The 21,155-nt window shown below is 33.5% G+C and overlaps 1 protein-coding gene across 1 annotated transcript in view; it reads right to left on the bottom strand.

Annotated features, from left to right (window-relative positions):
* LOC124363623 (coronin-7-like) overlaps positions 1-12,944 on the bottom strand; it is a 47,344-nt gene extending 34,400 nt beyond the window's left edge. Inside the window, exon 1 of the mRNA XM_046818882.1 lies at positions 12,651-12,944. The gene's annotated coding sequence lies outside the window, so the exon portion shown is untranslated. The remainder of the gene's footprint in view (positions 1-12,650) is intronic.
* Positions 12,945-21,155: the final 8,211 nt, after the last annotated feature.

Raw genomic sequence — 21,155 nt, 5'->3', positions numbered from 1 at the left:
GTTACGCCTAGCGAAAGATTTCGCCCGGATTTCAGAACCCTTGGTGAAGTCAGGCCGTATAAAAAATGGTAAAGGTAGTTACAAAGATACAAATACGATTGTTTTTTATGTTTTTATATCTGAAAAAATGTATTAAAATTCGTCCCAGAGCTGTAAATGCAATACTTTCAGAGATATCTTACGTAAAACACAAGAATTGGTGCAAAGAAATAACAACATTTTTGTGTTTAACGTAAGATTACTTCCATAAATTTTAAATAAAGGTCATTTTTTTTTCTTAAACAGATTTGTAGAACATTTAATTCTGAAAAGATTCATGTGCATTACTTAGGAAAAAAATTAATAATAGGTATTGAAATTTAGCTTTATTTAAAAATAAAACAGACGCACAAAAATGCATATTCTTATCTGCATAAAATATTAACTAATGTTTAGGTTTTGAGTAACAGCTGATCATTTATTCTAGACTGAACATTAACATAAAAATGTATTTACCTTTATAAAACTGTAATAATCACCTATAATAGTTGCTCAAAGTGTCCTCCGTTGTTAGCAATGCACGTTTTCGCACGACGAATCCACTCTTTTCTAGCGCGTTTCATAACGTTTGGAGCATTCTTGATAGTTTCTGCCGCCTCTGTAATGCGATTACGTAACTCCTCTATGGTGTTAATCCGTTTTTTGAATAAACAATTGACTTCATCCAACCCCATAAGAAAAAGTCTGCTGGCGTGAGGTCAGGAGAACGTGGTGGCCATTTTACTGGTCCATTTCGACCAATCCATTGTCTACCGTATGTATCATTTAAAATAGTTTTTCACAATCATTAGAAAAATGTGGAGGTGCTCCGTCGTGCATAAACCATGCATTTATTCTGTTTTGAACAGGAATATCTTCCAAGAGGGTAGGCAGGTTTGTTCTTAAAAAGTTTAAGTACGCTACTCCATTAAGTCCGATTAGGGAGAAAAAAATGGACCCAATCAAATTATCACCCAGAACCAACCAAGCCATACATTGACTGAAAATGTATGTTGAAAATGCCTCGTCGCAGTTTCATGTGGGTTGTCGTACGCCCAAGTATGGGTATTACGAAAATTTTACAATTCCATTTCTAGTAAAAACAGGATTCATCAGTAACGAGAATACGCCGAAGAAAATACTGATATCGTAAACAATTTTCTTCTTAACCAGCGGCAGAACATCTTCCGTTTATTAAGATCTTTGCGGTAATAAGTCTTGAACACGTGTTATATGGAATGGGGTACAACTGGTGCTTCATGAAGTGTCCGCCATAAACGCTTGACTGGCAAATATTTAACTGACGTGATAATCGTCTGGTGCTTGTGGTTGGTGATAATTCTACAGCATTTATTATTGCTTGTTCATTATTATAGTTCCTTGCGCTACGTTGGCGACCAGTATCTATTCGCTTTCGGTTTAAAGCTACCAGTTTCTCTAAGTCGTCTCTCCACAGCTTCAAATGTTTTGCGATCATGGTGTTCTTCGATGTGGAAAAGTATCACGATATTCCTGAACTGCAGCTAAACCATTCTTGTTAAAAACTTTGCCGTAAATCAGTATCATGTCCGTATACTCTTCAAATCGAATAGATACCATTTACATTATCTGCCATTATTTACTAAGATAATTACATACCACTTTTATAAAAATATTTAATGAAATATTTTAAAAATAAATATTTAATAAAATATTTTATATACACTTGTATAAAATATTTCCAAATAATCACAGGATCTCACAAAATACAATCTTCACACCGCCACAATACAAAAAAACCTCCATAAAGGTTATTCAAATATTACTTCATGAACTTAATTGTTTGATCAGCTGATATTGCCAACCTTTGCAAAGAAAATATGACGATAAAAAGTGTTTGAATAAAATGATCAGCTGTTACTCACAACCTAAACATTAGTTAATATTTTATGCAGATAAGAATATGCATTTTTGTGCGTCTGTTTTATTTTTAAATAAAGCTAAATTTCAATACCTATTATTAATTTTTTTCCTAAGTAATGCACATGAATCTTTTCAGAATTAAATGTTCTACAAATCTGTTTAAGAAAAAAATGACCTTTATTTAACATTTATGGAAGTAATCTTACGTTAAACACAAAAATGTGTTATTTCTTTGCACCAATTCTTGTGTTTTACGTAAGATATCTCTGAAAGTATTGCAATTTACAGCTCTGGGACGAATTTTAATAATTTTTCAGATATAAAAACATAAAAAACAATCGTATTTGTATCTTTTGTAACTACCTTTACCATTTTTATACGGCCTGACTTCACCAAGGGTTCTGAAATCCGGGCGAAATCTTTCGCTAGGCGTAACTCGCTAACGAAGCGTCTTCCGGGCATATGGTTATATGAACTTTTTTACTTGTTTTTTTTAGCTATAGAATAAGCTCCCGAGAGATTGCCGTTTAGTTTTGAATCACCCTGTATATATATATAAAATGTGTGTGTGTTCTTTTATACATAATTGGACCACATTCTTTTGTTTGGTTGTAATTAAACAACAAATGAATGTAAGATGCTCCACCTAGCAGAGTTAGAAGTGTATTTACCACTGATGTCATTATGGTGACACTACCTCCAATACTGCCCGTATGCATGAACAGTGGTTACTTTCTGTATAACCCTCATACTTTTTGGGTTTCATACAAAGCTTGAATATTTTAGTTCAACCCGCAATATCATTTTTATAGCTAGCCAACAATAAAGGGCTATTTTACTATGTTTTGTTGACTGAGATTACTAATGTAAAATGGGATTGACAGATCATTGATCTAATGTACTGTAGTTTAACTTTTATTAACTAACTTTCTTGTCTGTCTATTAAGTACAATTTTTTTATTGATTTTAAATTAACTTTGCAAAGACATAGAGCCTTGAAATTTGGAACATAGTTTAGAACTGGATATCTCACTTGAGTGTCTTCATATGCCACGTTAGTGCCCCAAAAACAAAGAGAATACCTTATGTCACATGAAAATTAACTGATGTTTTTCACTGTATAATGCATTAATTATTTATTTTAGTGATTCTGCAAGTGCACATAAACTTGGTTTGTGTCTACTCGTGTACAGAAAATATACAAAGAAGTTTTACAACAACATTATCAATTGTAAAATCTAGGGTTTTACTTTTAACCATATTCATACATAAAAAATTAGCCATTATAAAGTTTAATTAGTTAAGCATTTAACAGAGTCTCCCCTGATGGAATGAAGTTTAAAGCAGATGTTTTTTCTTTGTGTGTTTGTCTGTATGCGCAATGACTTTTGAATGAGTTACTTAAAAGGTTGAAATTTTGCGTGGAACTCTACCTCTATATCACAACTGAAAAAGGTAAACATAAGCATTAGTCCATTGGGAGACGCTCTATTGGCCAGGATGTTGTTCACTGCAGCATACTTAACTTTTTATCTTGACCATTTTTTGTATAGTTTGATTTTAAGTTTAATACAAAAATTGATAACAATTATGATTTAACTGTCTTACTAATATTATTAATAACCTGAAAAATCCTTATTAAAATCATGTTAAATCATGTTTCCATATGTGACATAACTCTTGATAGAAAGATCCTAAGAACTTCCAATTTGGTTCACAGGTTTTTCTTGGTCAAAAGAAGAATGCTATTGATTTTGGGGTCAAAAGGTAAAAGGACAGACTGTCCATCTGGGCAATAACACTTGATAGAAAGGCACTAGAGAATTTTAAATCAGTATATATGTCTATATTGGAAATTTTATAAAATGTTATATTTTATTATATTTCTTATGAAAATCTAAAAAACATTAAAATGAAATATGTTACATGTATTATTGTATACATTGTCCTTTTCAGCAATATATTTGTTATATTTTATGAAATCTCAATCTGTACTAAATATTAAAGTATAGTTTGAATAATGTAATATAGCCCTATTTATATTTCAAAGTTATAGGGCTGACATAATAAAGTAGATGAACACCAAGAGAGACATTTGTTTACATTTAGTTTTAAAAATAATATCACTTCTTATTTCAACCCAACCTGTTATTATTGTAGTATCAGCATTTACTCAGAAAAGTAATTTAAGGTTTCAAAGAAAATTTTAAACAAACAAAATTATAAAATGAAATAGCTTTTAATAAGAAATGTACTTCAAATAGCAACGACAAAAGTATTATCTAATTATAATACATACGGTGTCAATAACAAATTCAAACCATGCATTGGAGATATAATTTGAACTTTGTTATAATTAATCCCTTAACTGCCATGCTTGTGTTAACATGGGCGATCCCAGTTTGGATTCCACTGCCATGCCCGTGTTATTACACACAAAACAGCTGCTTCCCTACACAACACCTGGCACCTGTAAGATGATACACTTTGGCATCTAGTAGTAATTATTTGAACTACTACAAATCCACAGTAGTGCTGTTTAATTTCTACTATACTCAGATGGTCAAATACGGAATTATCGTGAAATCACAAATTTTTACTTAAAAGTTAGAAACAGAATGTTGTTTTCTAATTTTGTTAATTGTGTTTTTGAATTTGCTACTGTAAATTATTAAATTTCTATTTTGATCATGGTTCAGTTTGTATGGCAGGAATTATTTGAAATAATGATAAGAATGTTTTATTGATTTTAGATTTGTCCACATGCATTGATGTGAGTATTCAGCATTCAGCAGGGTGTAACTTTTCTGAGAATGGTGGTGATCAGGATGCTGACTCAGTTTATTAACCAAGATCTGACATGATGAATCAGGAGATTCTGGTGGTAGTTCGGTAAATGAAGTTGTTGCTGAGTTGATCATGGAGGACGAGGAACATGCTACATTGTATGCTGACTGTGAAGCAGCCTTGTGTGCGGTAAATAAACCTGGCAGTACTGGGTGACAGGGCTGTTCAAAACTTGGTACTTAAAGGGTTGAACTCAATTTAATGAATCAATCTCTAAATTACACAAGGTACTTAAGATTGTCTTGGTTGTCATTGCTATGGCACATGTTTATAGAGGCTGAAAGGAAATAACAGAGGATTGAGCACTAACATGGCTCATTGAACCATAGCTTCTAAGACTATAATATATAGTAAGAACAGAAAGCCTGTAACCATTTGAAAAAGCGTATAAATTAATATACCTAATATAAAGAAGTCTGAGAGTACAGTGAGAATGGTTTTAAAAGCAATATTATAATGATGCGCAATATTACATCAATAGCATACTTTGACACAATCGCTATGAACGTAACATTACGTCAAATACTGTGAAGGGGTTAAGAAAGGGCTATCTATGGTAGTGATAAAATAAATTGATGTAATTCCTACGCTGAAGATGAAATAAATAGAAGAATACAGTGAAAAAGGGATTGGAAACTAAGAACAGCTATACACAAAAGCAAGAATACACAATGATTGCAAAGAATTTATGAATACTTTCAAAAAATGAAAGCTCAGGGTACACCCAAGCACTGCTATGCTTGCTACTCAGAATAAGCCTGTAAAGCAGAGAGATGTCTGTAACGGAATTATCCTAATTTTAAATATTGTAGATGTAAAAGTTTGGATGGTTATGTTTCTAACAATCAGAGATATTTAAAACTACATAGTTTAAAAATAAAATAGTATTTACGTAAAATATACGTATTTAATTTATGTTTCAAATTTATTAGACTCCATCATGTAGGTGCTCATTAAGAAAGGGCTATTTATAGACTCTTGATTTCAGAACTCCTCACTATCAGCATTAAATAATTAAAACCTTCCTATACAGGTAAGTACACAATTAACTATCTAATCTGTGCTTGGTATGCAATTTTAAAAGAATGTGCCTTTCTGCTATATAAAAAATAGTGTGTGGAGCCACAGGTAACAGGAAAGTTACTACATTAGAATTGAGTTTTGAATAATTATTTTTAAGGTTTGGAAAAGAGTGTGTCTTGAGCGGACGAAATACATGATCCTATTGAGTTAATTTTACTCAAGAACATAAGAAATATATGCAAAATTTTAAAAGCATTCATTTAGCCTATAAGAAATGTTTAACTACAAAGCTTGGGGTTACTCAATGGGTTTGAAAAGTATTCAACAGTGACTCCTTTCACAATAGTTCCTTTTTACAGTTTAATCAAGTTAAAATTTCTTTAAACTACGTATACATATATACATGGAAGAGATATTTAACTTTATGAGAATAATAATGAATAAACATTTCATTACATCAAGTTAGTCTAAACAGTACATTTATTGGTCTCAGAGGGTGAAAAGCTATCTTGTGTAACTAATCCAAAACAAACAATACTAAACTTACAAAGCTCAAGACTAACACATTTTTCAATTCATCTGTAGATGAAGGGCCCAAAGGCACCAAAAACCCATGCAGTGGCGCGTAGTCAGGATTTTCAAAAAGGGTGTGTTTAAACTTATGTGTACAATTGAAGATTATGAATAGTAACCTGGTTTAGAACTGTGTGATTGCTTTAGGAGTGGATTTATTTTTAAATTACTCAATTAACACAAAACCTCGTAGTGAGGGGGCGTGTTAATGTAACATCCTCTTAAACCCTTTAGCTGCACAACTGAAAGCCCATCTTCAACTTAAAAACAAGAAATAAGCACAGGTCTGCAAGAGTAAGCTTTGCTTATTTTATTATCACTTAGGTTTCCAATTGACAGTTATCTCAATTACAGTTTGCAATCAGCAGATAACTGTCAATTAGGCATACATTTATTATATTTTCATTTCATATGAAACAAAAAATGATTACACCAAGTTAATATAGAGATTATAAAACATTAGTTTCTGCTATGTCTACAGATAAAGTTTTGCAATAAATGAACCAATAACTAAATCAGCTGTTTGTTAAATGAAATGTTTTCAATTCAGCTATTTCAGGCCAGTCAGTTGTGGTTATTATCTGTCAATGTTGGTTAGATTAAGGAGAATCTTATAACTTTTTGATTCTATATTTTATTCTTTTTTTTATATTAAGTGCAGTATTTTGTGTTTGTGCATAAAGAATATAAGTTATTAATAATCAATACAACTAATTATTTAAACTGCCCAAATCCCCCATTATTAATTTCAGTACATGTTTTCAAATGTCCATATATAGCTTCTATTTCTTTATGTCTAAGCTCAGACATAAAGCACACGTTATCTACACATTTTCAAAAACAACATGTATGTAACTTTTAACTGTAGGGTTTTTAGAATTACAGAGAGAACAATGTTATCAAACCATTCAATTACTGTAAAAATTTTGAATAATTCATACAGATTTAATATTAAATTATAATAACACAGTTAATTAATACTCAAGAAACCTTTTTTATACCAGAGATATTGTGCAATATGTGGCCCAAAAATCTCAGTACCATTTTGCCAGTTTTGATACACTTAACTAAACAAATTGTTTCTTGCTTATTTTCAAATAATTTACACGATTTTTTTCATTCAGCACGATATAACTAAATTACACTCTTGATAACTTTTTATTAAGGAGTGGCCAATCCCCCTTTAAGCCCTTGTGGGCCACTGGCCTGTGCAAGAATCTTATCAAACAAAATAAGGGGGAGAGTTGATACAACACAAGATTGAAAAGTGCATTAGCCACAGACAGGATTTGAACCCGCACCATCTCTAAATAAGATCCAAAGTCCAAAGTCTTAAACCACTTGGCCAGTTGCCATCGGCACTCCCCTCTAGCTAGTAATATTTATTGTTAGATATCTAATGTGTGTGTGTATATATATATATATATATATATATATATATATATATATATATATATATATATATTGGTGGGCCCTATATAAAAATAATAAGTACTTATAAGCACACTTTATACTTAGTGCAGTTACAAATTAGAAACTACACATAATACCATTCATTTATAAAAAAAATGAAATAACTAAATAGACTAAATAAAATATGGGATTAAATACAAATTGAAGTTTTCCATTTGACAGTTCATTCAGGATAAGAGCTACTAGTAAATAGCGCCAATTTAATATAAATGTAAGGATGTAAAGGAAATACAAACACGAACAGATTAACTACTAAAAAATAACGTAATAAAGTCAAACAATGTAATACACACTCAAAAATAAATTTTGTAGATAGTGGGCAAAATAACATTGATTATAACATTTCTGAGCGATAAGAAGGTTCAGAATACCCAGGATATCAGTGGTAAGGAGGAAAAATTATGGCGAGTCTAATACATATTGTTAATAAAAAAAATAAATTTATCCTAACCTTATTAAATTAACCCATTAACTATTTATCACTGTACCGTCTCGTGATGGCCAACGCGATACCAAAATGCCAATCCTGTATGGTACCGTGATGAAGACACACGTTATTAAATATTTGTTTAAACATTAGTATGGGCTTAAATAATACAGTTTATGTATTAAAATTAAACAAAACAACTTGTACTGTACATATAAATACATATTAACCCCAGAAACACAATAAGAATCAAGGTGTAAAACTATAACCTTGCACTTTTTGCATGTTTCCTAGGATTTGTTTAAGGAGAACATATGTCGCATTTTACAATTAAATAAAAAAATAAAGACAAATTAATTTTTTTATTTTTCCCACATACAGAATTAAATTTCATATAAAACTACACCAAATATCATAGATTATAACTGTGTTTAGTACTAAAAGAATCTTGCTTTAAAAATGTACAAAAATTCAAATTTTAAGAAATTATTCTGGAAATTAAAGAATCTTATATACTTCAGATGCTTATGGAATACATTAAATTATAGCCTGTTTCACTAGCTAAAAACCAATAGCTTAGTCAACAAAATAAAAACAAAATTGAATTTGTAATGGGTGTTATAAAGCCCTTGCCCTTTTTGCGTGTTTGCTAGGGTTTTTGTGTTCTACAAATATTTACGTAAAAATTAAGATAAATAAATTAAATAAAATGTTTCAAGTAAAGAATTAAATTTTATATAAAACTACACGAAATATCATGGATTATAACTGTGTTTTGTACCAAAAAAGATTTCTTGCTTACAAAATTTTAATTTTTTTTAATATTCTGGAAAGGAAAAAAATTTATAAATTTCAGATGCTAATAAACTACAGTACGTTATAGCCTGTTTAATTAGCTAAAAACAATTTCTCATTTGACCAAATGGCAATAACATTTATTTTTTTGTGAGAGTTTTGCATGCACATTTAATTGTGTTTGTACAAGGAGGTTGGGTGCAAGAATATCGAGTGGCTAATGGGTTTATCAATCCAATACCCATCAAGTTTTAGGTATTAACATGGTGTGGGCTTGAATTTAGATGCTATCTTGAGGGATGATTTTCGGTACTTTGGGATTATACCGACCACACCCAGACATGAATCGTTATTTGACATTTTGCTTCTACTGATTACTAGATTAGCGCAAAACAATATTTTGTCAATATAAAACAGGAATTGTCTTATCGCAAACCCCTCCCCATCCTCAGACAGAGGTCAAAGTCAAGCGGTCTAGTAGATAACGTGATTGCAGAGTCTCGCCGCCCGTTCAGCTGGTTCGTCGCTTTGTTGTACTTCCGTGTTTTACCTCTACATTTCTCCAAACACAAAAATTCAACAAAAACAAACATTAATAAACTCTTTATTGAAAAAACACTCAAAACTTGTTTTTATTCTTGATCACACTCCGCCACCCAAAATGCGAGTGCCTCCGGCCATCAGCGCGGGGCAGCACCGAAGGTCTGTCGACGAAAGAAAAAACATCCCTCGAGATAGTACCTATCAGTAAAATATAAAATTCTAGAGGGGCTGATCAGAAATATAAATTGAATTGTAATGGAAAGGCAATTATGTACCGTGCAAATCATGTGATGCCGCAACCGGGATTCTCGAGAAAGATAAGATAACAGCGACAAAGATACCGATTACAATACCTAGAAACACTTGTAAGTTTGTAATTTTATAATTAAACAGTTGTTTTTTCGTTCTATCATGTTTGTTTCTATAAATTTATATTTTTGTTCTTCATACTGGTGTGGTCGGTATAATCCCAAAGTACCTGATTTTCTTTTCGTGACATCAGAGCGGGCTATGCAAAAATCACAAAGTCAACACCAATGCCCGCACTGATGGCCAGGGGCATTGTAATTGGTATTTTCTTGTGTGGAATAAATCAATGCAATCTGATCATTGGAAAGAACAGTTCTTGAGCTCCCCTGACCATCAGTGTGGGCTGTGATACCACCTTTCACCCCACACTCCAGGCAGAAAAAAAAATTTATCCCTCAAGATCAAGCTCAGATCATGTGAGCGCCTCTACTTCACTTCGGATTGGACAAAATAAGAAGTATAGAGTTGTGTACACAATAAACCTTATTGTCATCACTTAATACTAAATTTGGTGAGACTTTAATAAGCAGCCTACACTCGTTATTCAATTTCTATTATCGAACAATTCGATATATTATCCAGCTTAAAAATCATACACAATAAGAGTTATAATATACTGCATGAGCTTCATTAGTTTATTGTTACATAGCCAGATGTCACTGTTATAAAAAATTATTCTTGTTACTTCTATTATTGTTACATTTATACATAGTCTACTTACGTTTTCCCTTAAGAATATTATATATTTAATTGATCATTGTTGTTCTTGTTGTTTACTGTTAATTTGTTATTGTTTTAGCTGTTTTGTTGATCTGATTAATTTATAGTTATGATCTGGATGTAATTTTGTAAAACCAAATATTGTAAAAAGGTGTATTGCCGTTCATTGTAATAAATAAATAAATAAATAAATAAATAATAAATTACTGTAACAAGAAGAATTCCATACATAACAATTTTTAAAACATACATTTTAAAATAATATTACAAAACAACAAAACCAACTATGGCCTAGACTTAGATATCAAAGAAACCTCACAGTATATATAACTTGCCCAGCTTGTTATCAATAAGTAACAGCTTTTGTGAAATGGAGGAAAGAATTCTCACCATGTGTTACCAGAATCTTAAACAAATCTCGTCACGAGAGAAATATCTTACATATTTTCTTCATATTCATCGCCAACCTATAAATTATAATTTGATATCATATGCTACGTTAAATAAATTCTAATATTGAATTATGCTACGGATAAAAAGAATCGAATCATTTGATAATAGCAATCAAATAACGAGTGTAGTCTGCTTATTAAGGTCTACCCATAAATTTTAATGTTTATTATGATACTTTCTAAAGATTGTCTAATAATCATACTAAAATATGAAAGAAATTGTAGTTGACACAGTAATTTCTCAGAATTACCAAAACAATGCGTGAACATCTGTATATACAGACATATTGAGGTTTTATGCAGATACAATTGATGATCATATACAGACATTGGGATTGTATGTGTTAACTTAGACCTGAATAAGAACAGAAATAGGCTTATATGACTGTTCATACTTTCCAGAAAAATAATCTATAAAACAATTCACAACTGCTGTAATTTACACATTTTACTAGAATTTTTTCAACCATGACATACAAAAAACATGTTTATTTATTTACTTATTTCCAATGGCAGCAGCCAAGTCAGCTAAACGACAATACTTCTATAAATATTAATTAATAAATAATAAAAGACATGTTACCATTTAAAAGTGATATGATTCACAGTAGTTATTAGAATTAAAATAAAATGTTTTTAGAAAAGCTGCAGAATAACAAGTGGCAACTATGACATTCACATCATCGTTATCACACAAGATCTAAATCATTGAACTATAAAACACCAAAATTACAAACCGAATTACAACATAGGCATTTCCTATTATAGTAACTTATAATTCAGCTATGTTTTTATATCTAAAAAGGGATAATTTAATGATGGGTTAAAACTATCTACATTGATTTATAAAATCTAGAACAAAGCAGTGTAAACACTACTGGATAAACATGTCTGACAGCTTGCGACAAAAACAACTATGTTCATCTCCATTGAGTTACAGCTATATCAATTACAGCAACTCAAATACCACACATATGGTTTTACTTTGTTTGGATTTTGAACGTTGTTGTAATACATACAACAAGGGTAGCAATAATTAGTTGTAAATAACTATAATTAGAATGTTTTTGTATTAAATAGTTTAGGTATTTGTAATTGATAATTTGGTTCGCTTATTCAATTCTTGTAGTGACCACTTTATTATATTGCTTATAAGACAAGCTGATCACAACAGGTGTACAAAGTTATATTATAGCCTAGTTAGTATATTAAAAATGGTTCAATAAAAATTGTTTATAAATCATTGTACAGGCTATAAAGCCCACTGAAGCAAAAACTTTTTCAATGTTGATGTTGACTTCCAATACGCTAAATATTGGATTGAATAATGTTTTATCCAATTTCAACTAAATAACAAATTAATTATTAGTAATCGTGATTCCATTAAACGTAAATGAAAACCCGGCTGCTGGATGTGTCAAGTATGACAATAGAATGATTAGCCTACAACAGGAGGTTGTCCATAACAGGTAAGAATTTTAAGCTTAAATATAAACTGTAGCTAGAAAAATTGGAACCAAGTAAATGGATAATGTTTGAATTCAGTAAATTATAACAGAAATATATACCTGTAACGACAGTTATACAACCACTGTCACTAAACAAGCTTTGTTTATGATCAGACGTCAACCGTGAGCGTCCGCAAGTCGTCGTCAGTGTCTGTCCAGTATCCAATAAGAATTGAGATAAATCAGGAAATGGCTTTATCAACAAGAAAACTCCATATATATTTCAAATAAAACGCTTTATGCATGAAATTCGTTAATGCAAATTTTCAAATCAATTGCAAACATTGTATTGGGGATTTATTTTCAATACTCTATAGTTAGAACAATTTAATTTATAGCTGGGAAAGTAATTTACTTGACCTCGGTATTAAGGGAGTTTCCTTCCAACCTAAATTTCAATCGGGTGTACCAACAATGCTTTTTAATATGATCATTGTTTTAATTTTGGATCATATAAAGTTGCACGTTACAATACAAATTGCTGGAGAAAATGTTTCGTTTTTAAACATCTTGAAAGTTATGATTCTTATGCCAATAACAATATTTTTCTGCCCCGTTTATGTAAATTAAATGTTACTTTATTTCTAAGTTCAATAACTTGTAAGTTGGAGGAATTTAGCTGTGCTCATAGGGTCCTAATACTACCCTTTCAACAAATAAACGCTATCTGTGTGACGGGTTGCGTTTACGTGCTAGCCGCTGAGATGAAGGCACAACAATCTAAAGTCATTAAAGGGTTAACGACATTAAACTCACGATTTCGATTTGCCGATTAGTATTGACAAATACGTTATATTTTTAAAGAACACATTAAACAACACTATAATAACTTAAAAACAAGGATAAGTCCTATTATTGCTATTATTTGATATTCTCTTATTAATTAATTCCACACAAAAATCAGCACTGTCACAAAACAGACTGATTGTAGTGAGTGTGATGAGTTATTTGAGTCAATAAGATTCCTGAAAGGAGGGTTTTACCCATGAGTCACAGGAAATGTTTTCAGGACGCAGCGCATAATGCTACCCCGCCACCCTCCCGCCATTCACCACACACTCAAGATTCACGCGCACAGCTAAAGTCCTCGAACTGGAAATTCTTATTAAGGTTATGCAACATTCCAAAATAATCGTTATTAAAATTTTGCGTTACAGTTGTTTTTGGACTCTAGCCAGGGAAAGAATGAATCGTTGAGGCATTGTAGTGTTCGTTTCTGTGTTTTCCAAAAGCCACTGTTAAAATGTCATATCACAATGTCAAGAAAGCCCACCAGTTTAAAGTAACTTATGTGAAAACATTCGTAACTTTGTTCATTAAGGTTGGTTACATAGCAGTGTTTAAATAATATTTCAAATGCATTAGATGATTTAAATTCGTCACTGGCGCGATCTGGAGTAACATTTTGATATTAACTTATTATTTACTATCTGAATTGCACTACTGATCAAGCACTGTTTACTTAATATTTGATCAAATTTAAATTTAAACAGATGGTTCAGCCAATTTTTTTTTTTTGACAATTTTATTTACAATCTGTTCAGACATTCTTAGAACAATAAGTAAATTAGATAAAATAATAAATTAACACGAGTTAGACTCTATCCAGTGATAGAGCTAACACAAATAAACAAGAAAGTTTGAAATTAGAATCTAAGAGGTAAGTCCAGGATTGAGTGTCTCTTCAGACGTGTAACTGACGCACTATTATCCAAGAGGTTCATCGCAAGATAGTTCGGATGAGAATACAGCTTGTCTTGGTACTTCTTGCTGTAGCGAGTTATTTCCTCTTTTACTGTGGGAATTTTGGTGTCTTGATGTATTAATTGATTAGTTATATACCACGGAGCTTCCAGGATGTTCCGAAGGACTTTAAACTGAAAACGTTGGAGAATTTCGATGTTGGAGTTACTGGCTGTACCCCAAAGCTGTATACCATAGGTCCAAACAGGTTTCAAAATCACCTTGTATACTAACAACTTATTTCTTAATGATAATATCGACCTCTTGTTTAAAAGCCAGGATATTTTTTTGAATTTTGAGTTTAACAATAATTTTTTGTGCCAGGTATGAGAACGCCAAGTTAGTCTTCGGTCTAGATGCATACCCAGATATTTCACTTCATCAGATTGGGGGAGGAGGACATTATTAAGAGAGACAGGTGGGCAGTTAGCAGGCCTTGTTGTGAAAGTTACATGAGTGGACTTGGTTTCATTAACCTTCACCCTCCATCTCACAAGCCACTCCGACAAGTCATCCAGCTCAGATTGTAGTCGTTGGGATGCAATTCCTGGGACTTCATGAGAGGCTAGTACAGCGGTATCATCAGCAAAGGTGGCCATGGTGACATCGGCTCGTACAGGTATGTCAGATGTGAAGAGGGTGTAGAAGATGGGACCCAATACACTGCCTTGTGGAACGCCCGCCTCAATTTTGTGGAGGTCGGAGTATTCGTCTTGAAATTTGACTCGAAAAAACCTGTTTGACAAATAGGACTTGATGACATTAAAGAAAGAATGAGGAACTAGTAGTTTTAATTTATAGAGGAGACCCTCATGCCAAACTTTATCAAAAGCCTGACTGATATCAAGAAAAACAGCCGAGCAGTATCTTTTTGCTTCCAGATCTTCCTTCACTACATTGACCACACGATGAATCTGCTCAATGGTAGAGTGCTTCTGGCGGAAACCAAACTGATGGTTGGGGATAAGGTTGCCGCTATCAATAACTTGCTGAAATCGTTTTAGAAAAAGCTTCTCAAAAACTTTTGAAGTCACAGGCAATAGACTTATGGGCCTATAAGAACTAACCTGATGTGGAGGCTTCCCAGGTTTAGCTACCATGACAATTTCCGATAATTTCCACTGTGCTGGAAAATGCTCAATTCTCAATATTGCGTTGAAGACAAAAGTCAAAAACATAATAGCTTTCCTCGGCAGTTCTTTTAAAATCCTTCCTGTAATGAGGTCATACCCAGGAGCTTTGTACGGCTTCAATTGTTTCACAATTATTTCAGTTACTTCAGAGGGAGTAAAGGGCTGAACAGGAAGTGATAGTTGGGTAGGTGATTCTAATAAGTATTCAATTTATGGGTCAGGAGCTTGAGCTGAGTCACTGGGCTTGAACACATCGCGTAAGTGCGTAGCGAATACTTCAGCTTTCTCCTTGTTGTTCTTGGCCCAGCCACCACCTGGCAAGATAATCGGAGGAATCGGCATTCTTGGACTAGTCATGTGTTTAGTAGTTTTCCACATTGAATATTTCGTGTCTTCTGTAGGAGTTAGACTTGCAGTAAAAACCTGAAACCTTTCATTATTGAAGTTAGATAACAAACGTTTCAAATCCCGCGCCGCTCTATTGAAGTTGTTTTTATCACGAGGATTCCTGGAATTTTGCCAAATCCTACGAAGTCTTCTTTTTTGAGCAATCTTTTTCTTGATGCTAAGAGGGTAGTTCAGGCCATTAGTGGTTCCATTTCGTTGATGCGGCGTTGATTGCCAAGCACACTTCTGGACTGTCCTGTTAAACAATTCAACAGCTTCATCTATTTCACCATTATTTGTCTTCAAGGAAACGTGTAAATGCAAGTTTTCATCAAGAAGAGATCGAAATTGGTCCCAGTCAGTATATTTAGAACTTAACCGCAGTGGACCCTCTGTAGTAATGACAGATGAACTTAAAGTGAAGATCAATGGAGAATGGTCTGAGGATAAATCAAGACAAGATTCTACACGTGTGTACCTTTGGGAAATACCTTTAGTCACGAAGAAATCAAGCAAATCAGGAATTTTTAAGGGATCAGTAGGCCAATAAGTCGGTTCTCCCGTAGAAAAATATTGATAGTTATTGTCGTTGATAGTCTTAAGGAGATTACGGCCTCTGGGATTGCACAGCCGAGAGCCCAACATGGTGTGTTTCGCATTAAAGTCACCCCCCGCAATAAATCTACAACCCAAGGTATTGAAGAAGTCGCTGTATTGCTGGTATGAAACGTTATGACGAGGAGGGGTATACACAGAAGATACCGTGAGTGGACCTGACCAGTCTTCAATCACAACACTGGAAGCTTGAATATAATTATACTTATAAGCAGGTATGGCATGGTGTTTTATACTATTTTTAACTAATACCGCACTACCACCATGAGCAGTATTATCTGGATGATTACAGTGATACAGAGAGTAAAAAGGAATTTTGAAATGTGTCATATCTGTGAAGTGAGTTTCGGAGATAAGCATAATATCAACTTTATGAAGACCAAGAAATATTTTAACCTCTTGAGTATGGTTACTCAAGCCATTGGCGTTCCAAAGTACTATTCTATAAAAATTATTCATTTTAGCTTCGAAATGACGGAAGACAATAGGTCCATTAAAGTACCTATCTGTTCAGCCTGTTGTATCATTATTTTTTTCAAATTTGCTGAAAAAGTCGTTAAGTGTTTTACTTAAAGCGTTTTGAGTACTGTTATCTTCAGACATCGAGTTGGATGCCACCTGTGCATATGATCGTCCCGGCAGGATTCGAACAGTGGATGGACTGGGAGGTCTTACCACTTCTTGGGCTCCCCGAGGTGATTGATCATGAGTTTTACTTTCAGGTACCTTGGGTCTGATCGGGGGAAACGATTTTTGTTTAAGTTCGCGGTACACAGAACAACCTTTGTAGTTCGCCGGGTGGTTCCCCTCACATAAAGCGCAGGTAGGTGGGGTATCACTGGATTTCAAACATGCCCGTGTGTCATGGTTCTGGCCACATTTAACGCACCTGTAAGGGTCCCAGCAATACGTTTTGGTGTGTCCATAACTTTGACATCGCTTACACTGAACGATCTCGGATTTCCTGAGCGGTGGTTCAAAGGTAATTTTTGCATTAAGGAGGTACTCGATATTAAATATATCTTTGTTACACGGATTTGGTTCCAGATCAACAAAGAACATTGAAAGAGGTGCTTTGGTTTTATGCTGTCTCATATTCATTACGTTGCGAACCTGGAACCCACAGGATTCAATAGCAATCTTAATGTCCGCAACATCAGTGGAAAAGTGCATATTTTTTAAAACCACGCGATATGCTTTCTCTTGTTTGATTTGGTAGGTATGAAAGGTGACCTGCAGCTCTTTTAGTTTGTTCACCAGCTTCCGATAACCGTCAATAGTTGTTGTATTAACTTTGAATTTGTTTTGGCTGAGGCATTTAAATGTGTAGTTGTCATTTGGGATAACAGTTTCAATAGCGGTTATCATGCTCTTAACGTTTACAACGTTGGGTACGAAGATCGGAGGTGGTTTATCCTCGCCAACATGAGACGGCGGCGTCGATGTGGTGCTCTCATCGATCGTATTTGACCCTCCAATAGCATCGAAACGATTATTTGTAGTTAATGAGAAGCTACTTGGGTTTGAACACAATTTCTTCGATATGTTGGGACCGTTCGAAACCAATTTCCTAGGTCTTTTGAATGAACCAGTCACTGTTTGCCAGTGGATGCCGTCATTACTTTCTTTCTCCTCAGAGTTTCGGGAGTTTGGAATACCTGTAGATATTACTGCTGTCTGATTATAACTGTGATCATGTAGAACATGAGCACTATCATCAGTGAAAGCATTTTCACAACTGGAACCTGTTTGCATCATGAGAGTCTACAAAAACGTAAACAATCAAAACATAAACACAAACAAGACAAGGTTATGTAACAGGAAGAACAAAAAACATTACATTACGAACAGTAAACTACATCAAAACTATTATCAAAATAAACGAAATCAATTATTAATAACAGTCCTTATTATCAGTTTGTGAACTATTTCACGAGAAAAAAGCAAGTTTATAACAAATTTCACAGAACCAAATATAATACATGTTCACCAAATAACAAAGTCAGCTGATCTTCAGCCAATTTGTCGACATAAAACTTAAAGTGTGAACAGCTGCTGTTTAGTGCCAGTTTAATTTGGATTAAAGGAAAAAACTACAATTTTAAAAAAATCTGAAATATTTTAGATAACTTTTCTTATATCTTGCTTCATAAAATCCCTCCATGGATTTCAATGAACATTTTACAAAAAGAATTAACCGAATTGGTCCAGCCGTTCTCGAAATTTGCGCTTACCAACACATTTTGCGATTCATTTTTATTTATAAGATATTCTATGACCTGATATTTTGAGGTAGATAGTTATATGGATAGAAAAGATATTTTTGCTGTTTTCGTATTGTGTTTATTTTTATTTCTTATTTTCATTTTCAATGGACATACATACAGTTTATAAAATATTGATAGCTGACGTTTAGTTAAATAAAAATTATACAACTCAACAATTTAACAAATACTAAAACTTACTAGAAAAAAAACGTAGTTCATAATAAAAAAAACACACAAAAAAGTAAATAAATTATTAACAGATACTATTAACATAGGAACAAAAGGAAAATGACAGAAAAACGACAGAATTATTAAAAATACAATAAACGTTCTTTAAAAAATAATGAAAACAAAATATCGTATGTACAACTTTTTACTCTAACTACAACAAAATGTACCTAACACAGGCTTTAAACTGGCTAGGGGAACAGGAGAAAAGTCCTGGTGACTAGAGATGCGGTTTCTCAGCCGTTGTATCTGCTCCAGTGTGCATTCCAACTCCATGAAAGATGAATGGTGCTTTCTTTCAAACAACTCCAGAAATCTTATACACCAATGACATATAAAATTCACACGTTCTAGAAGACATGGAGAATCTATCAAATTGTTAATAAGCTAGTAAAGAAACATGGCATCTTGAACGTCTCTTATGGCCTTTAGGGATTTCCAATTTAAGTCGTTTTCCAAGTCGGAGAATGGCTTATAGTCATTATAGCTGTATCCCAACCTGTGGCCAACAATTCTAACAGATTTGTTTGAATTCGGTGGAGTTCTTGTCTAAGCTAAAACTAATGAGGGGACCATACAGTGGAAGAGTATTCAAAAGAGGGCGGGCGTTAATACAATAGGCTCATAATGGTATTGGATCATATAGATGATTAGACCCGTGACAGCATTCCCAATATTTTCAAAGCCTTGCCACACACACTACGCACATGCTTAACAGGTCTTAAACATGGCAAACAAATACTCCCAGTTAAAAAAGGCAATCCACTTTCAGCTTGGCTGTGATGTAATTTATAACAGATTTAACGATAAAGGGCTATGGCAGAAATACTTAGGCGCCCCTGAAGATGCTATTAAGTTATTTGAAAAAATAGAAGAAAAAAGTCAGCGAACTTCACAGCAAGTCTTCTATTGGCCAGATAGAGCTTCATCCATAACAATAGTGCCCCACCGATACCCTAGGTTTCAAGCTTTGCAGTCAGAATCGAATGATCAACTTTGTCGACGGGTTTGCTAAAACCAGACTGTATGACATCCTGCTGACTTCGCAATGAGGAGGCCTCCTCTATGCTACATTGTTGCGTAACAATCTTCGTTACAGCTAGTTGACCTCTCTTTGCTCTTGGGTGGAAATCTAGTTGGAAAACTGCTGAATTCTATTTAGCACTATTTTTCAAATACTTCAGCTAAAATAGATTGTATCACAACATGCGTCTCACTCATTGCATTCTCTTTTGAGTGACTTGAATATTGGTGTAACAAAACTAGTTTTAAGACACTCGGGAACACTCTTGACTTCAATGGTGCATTTAAAAAATCCGTAACCGCATCATCTAAGACAGTATTACAAAATGTTAAAACATTCGGAGGAATGCCATCTCTACTGCAACCTTTGGACCCGTCCAAGCTAGATAAAGCTATCATAAACTTCTTTATGAGTAATTTTCAACTTAAATAATTTTTTTAATTTTTCTTTTAAAGGAGAGGCCGATCCCTTTTTAAGCCTTATTCTGTCTGTCCTCATGGGCCACTGGCCTGTGCGAGGATATTATCAAACAGAATAAGGGGGAGAGTTGATACAGTACTAGGTCAATTGTACTGATGAAAAGTGGAATGGTCACAGACAGGATCTGAACCTGCGTTATCTCTAACTCAGACCCAAAGTCCAACGACTTAGACCGCTCGGCCATCGGCACTCCCACACAGACTGATGACTGATATATGTGTTGAGCTGACAAGCATAACTCTTATTACTTAGTGGTGTATAGCCAGTTGAAAAGAATCTAGCGAAGAAGTCACACAAATTTTACTGATCCGAGATTTTGTAATCACCTAGGGTTTAATGTGTGGGGATAGAGATATCTCCGTGAAGACTCTCACAAAAGCTCCAGAGCACTTTTTTAGGAAGTTCATTCTATATTTGTCCAATGTACTGAGGGTAGATTCTTTTGTGTGCTCCTTGCATCGGCTCCTCAACACAGCAAATTCGAAATAAGTTTTTCTGCTAGTGTGTTTTTCGTAAACCTATTAAAGCCATTTCTTACTTATCACCAGTGATTTAAACTTCCAGGTGTACCATACATATACCATACAGTTTGTTGTCTGTTCACTGTATCGTGCTTACTAATGGCGTTGATTATAATACTATATTTACATATAATAAAGTGCCAGACTTATACACCTGGTAGGCCCTC

This window comes from Homalodisca vitripennis, chromosome 5 (genome assembly GCF_021130785.1).
Source record: "Homalodisca vitripennis isolate AUS2020 chromosome 5, UT_GWSS_2.1, whole genome shotgun sequence".
Lineage (NCBI taxonomy): Eukaryota > Metazoa > Arthropoda > Insecta > Hemiptera > Cicadellidae > Homalodisca > Homalodisca vitripennis.
The sequence above is the reverse complement of the archived record's forward strand: the minus strand, read 5'-3'. Positions and strand labels throughout refer to the sequence as shown.